At 39.0% G+C, this 3,589-nt stretch overlaps 1 pseudogene; it reads left to right on the top strand.

Moving 5' to 3' along the window:
• The first annotated feature begins 1,550 nt into the window (after nucleotides 1–1,550).
• Nucleotides 1,551–2,822, top strand: LOC104873421 (annotated as a pseudogene).
• The last annotated feature ends 767 nt before the right edge of the window (nucleotides 2,823–3,589 follow it).

Here is a 3,589-nt window from a genome sequence, read left to right on the forward strand (position 1 = left end):
AAAGAAACTCCATACTTTTACTCACGCTATTCCCCACCCAAATTGTGCCTACCTTCTATTTCTCTGAATGTCAAAAACAAGTGATTTCTAAGACCCAACTCAAATGCATTACAAAGATTTCTCTGATATATTTCATTCAGAAATTACGTCCTCTCCTCTGAACTCCCACGGCAATACACATCATTCACTCAGAGACGACTTAAGAGGCACCTGGAATTTATTTTATTTCACATAATTAGTTGAGTATCCATTTTAAGTCTGCTACTATACTATGCAAGTCTGGGGGCAGAAGATTGGATCTTTTTACTTCTATGCATTAGAACCTAGAAATGTTACCGGTACACAGTGGGGTGTATGGCATCCATTCTAAATATTATTTTTCTCACAGTGGCTTCTCCCGAAGAAACAGATATTCAGTGGGAAATTTCCAGACCTGATGAACCATTTCATCCCCTATAGAAACATCCGCACACTTAGTAGGGGGTGTTAAAAAGAATAAATGCAAAATGATTAAATGATGAAAACTGCTTTAGTTTCCATCATGATTGTGCAGGTAAAGATTTTTTCAGAGAAGATGGCCCTTACCTCTAGGTCTGGAGGATGGATAGCGACAGGCAAGCCAGATGAGAAAATATTCTAACCAAGGTTTAAGTCAATAATAGCATATAGTTTAAAAATACCCATACACTAAGAGATTAAGAAATAATAAAATGTTAAAGAAGAACCAAAAAGTAAGTTAGAAAATATTTTAAATCAATTGGTAACAGGGAAAACTCATCAGTAGATAAATCAGTATCTACAGAAAAATGTATAGCCTTAAATTAAAGAAGAAACTGAAAATGGATAAAAATGAACATTCACCCTGAGAATTTGGAAAAATAATGTCAAACACATGCAATAAAAAGTAGAAATAAAATAACATGGGGATGAATCTCAGGATGAAAATTCTGGATTCAATCCTGAGTAGTACAAAAAAATTATTTTAAAAAAAGGAAAAAAATAGCATTCACACACACACACACACACAAATTACGATTAAAAATAAGACACTACTACAGATGCCACAACTTTGAAGAAAAAAGATATTCTCAACAACTTTGATTCAATAAATTAAATATTTAAATGTGCAATGCATTAGAAGGTATAATGTATAAATTTTTACTTAAGATAAAATAGAATGTCTAGTTAATCCTCTAACAACAAAAGAAATTGAATCAGTTACTTAAAGTTCTTTTTGCAAAGAAATTTGAACTCTAGATGGCTTCACTGCTAAGTTCTGATATTCAAAGAGGAGAAACATTTAGTCTTTGACAATGTCTTCCAGAAAACAGAAAAAAAAGAGTATTTTATGAAGCTAATGCAACATATCCAAACAACACAAAGACACTGTAAGAAAGGAAAATTACACACCAATCTTACTAAAAAATATAAATCTAAAACTCTTAATGTTAGCCCAAAAAGTCCATCAAAATATAAAGAAAATACCACAAGTGGCACTGGTGAAGAGCAGGCAGACTCACATGATTGGTGTATCCATTTAACACAAGAAAATGGGAACTAAGCAGCCAGTGGAAACCTTCCCTAACACTGAAACCTATGGTGAATAGGGTAAGCTCCCTGTAGAAAATCTGAGGAGGAGAAAGACTGTAAAAGATCTAGAAACACTGATGAGATGGTTGAATCATGCATTCTGCTTGAGAGCAAGAATTCTGGGGCAGGGACTGGAAAACGAGGGAAGATTATTAAGATGCTTCTTACAGGCTACTTGCCAGTGTTCCAGTCCCAGACAGCAGTGGCCCAAATGCATATCAATTATCACTGCTGGCATTGAAACAACTGGAGAAATTCTGAAGAAAACTATCCCTACCTTGGAAGAGGGCCTGCAGGGGCCAGCACCCTCCGCAACCAGCCAGCTCCTGATGGGACCCGATGCTGTAGAATGCTTAAATTACCTCTGTGAAGGAAGTGACTTGGAGTGTTGAGACTTGATTCATCAGAATCTGGCAGGAAGAATTACTGGGGCCAACAGTGCCAAAATGAAAGCACTTCAAGAGAACACTCAGACAACAATAAAAAATTTCTAGGAATGCTGTTCCTCATTCCACTGAAGAGCCATTCTTACCAGGGTTGTAAAGTGCATAAAGATCATCGTTGGCCTTGTATCTGAACATCCCATCAAAGGATACGCATGGCCTTAGGATCCCATTTTCACAATGAAACCTATGATTATGGTACTCTTACAACGTTTAATGACCTGTGGATGTCCTGTGGGATTTCCCATGGGGGAAGAGGTGGTTTTGACAGAATGCCTCCAGGTTGAGGGGGCTGAGGTGGTAGCAGAATTCAGAACCTTCCTATTCCACCACTACTACCACCAAGATGAGGAGCTCTAATGGCCTACGACAGAAGGCGGAGCTCTGGAGATGCTGCCATGGCATTGTTGGTTTCAGTGCCGGGGAAACCTGGGCTTCTGCTATAGACACATGGAGAGGCTGTTGGGATGGCAGATGGCATCTAACCACAAGGTGGCTCCCAAAATGCTAATTCCTCCACAGAGGGTCATCCCTATACTGAGGTCTTGGTGGACCTGTTATTACTGCACGAGTAACTATTCCTAATATACAGCTGGATCTATTACTGGCAAAGGTGGTCAGCAGATTAAACAGGTCCATTGTGAGTCAGGTGCTTCTATCAAAACTGATGAGACTTTAGAAGGATCCAAAGCTTGGATCATTACCATTACAGGAACCCTGTACCAGACAGAGAATGCACAGTATTTTCTTTGGAACAATGTGAAGCAACATTCTGGAAAGCTTTTCTAGAACTAGTAAAGCACTGAAGAAATTCAGCATTAAAAAAATTTCCTGTTTAAAAAGCCAACATTTTCTGCTTTATAATTGTTCTGCATTTGAGATGTAGTGAAATCTTTGCTGTTCACTAGATACAATGCCTTAGTTCCTTACAAACAGGGTTGGAGGGAAAGAGTTATCAAAAACTAACATTGAAATTTAAAACAACAGCAGAGTGAGTGAATTTTATTTTTTGCTTCGTCTTGGTGGTTTAAGACACATGCCCTTGGAATTATTGTAAACAGCTTTCTTTATGGTGACTGTGGACATCTGAGACAGGGCAGAGATGATAGTATGCATGTTCCTGGCATCTGTTCAGAGCAGAGAGCAGGATGCAATGCTCTTTTGTAAGAAATACCTTAAGACTTTGAAAATAAATTTAGTGAACCTGAAAAACAAACCAACAAAAATCTCCCACAACCATAAAGGGCTAATCCCAGAAATTCGAGGATAATTTAATGTTAGAAAACCAGTTAGAGCTGGTGTAGGCTCAATGGGAGAGTAGTTCCTTAGCATAGGAAAGGCCTCGGATTCAATCCCTAGCTGGGGTGGGGGACGGGCAGTTAAAACAGTGAATGTGCTGTGTGGTTTAGATCTGCGGTGTCCCGCCAAAGTCTCACGTGTTTGGAAGGTGACTGGATCATGGGGATGCTAAGCTCAAAGGTGGTTTTAACACTGGTGAGCTCCGAAGATGAACGTGCTGCTAGGAAGGAGATGGGGCCTGGTCAGAAGAGGCAGGT

Source organism: Fukomys damarensis, unplaced genomic scaffold (genome assembly GCF_012274545.1).
Source record: "Fukomys damarensis isolate Sample0158 unplaced genomic scaffold, DMR_v1.0_HiC HiC_scaffold_22, whole genome shotgun sequence".
Taxonomy (NCBI): domain Eukaryota; kingdom Metazoa; phylum Chordata; class Mammalia; order Rodentia; family Bathyergidae; genus Fukomys; species Fukomys damarensis.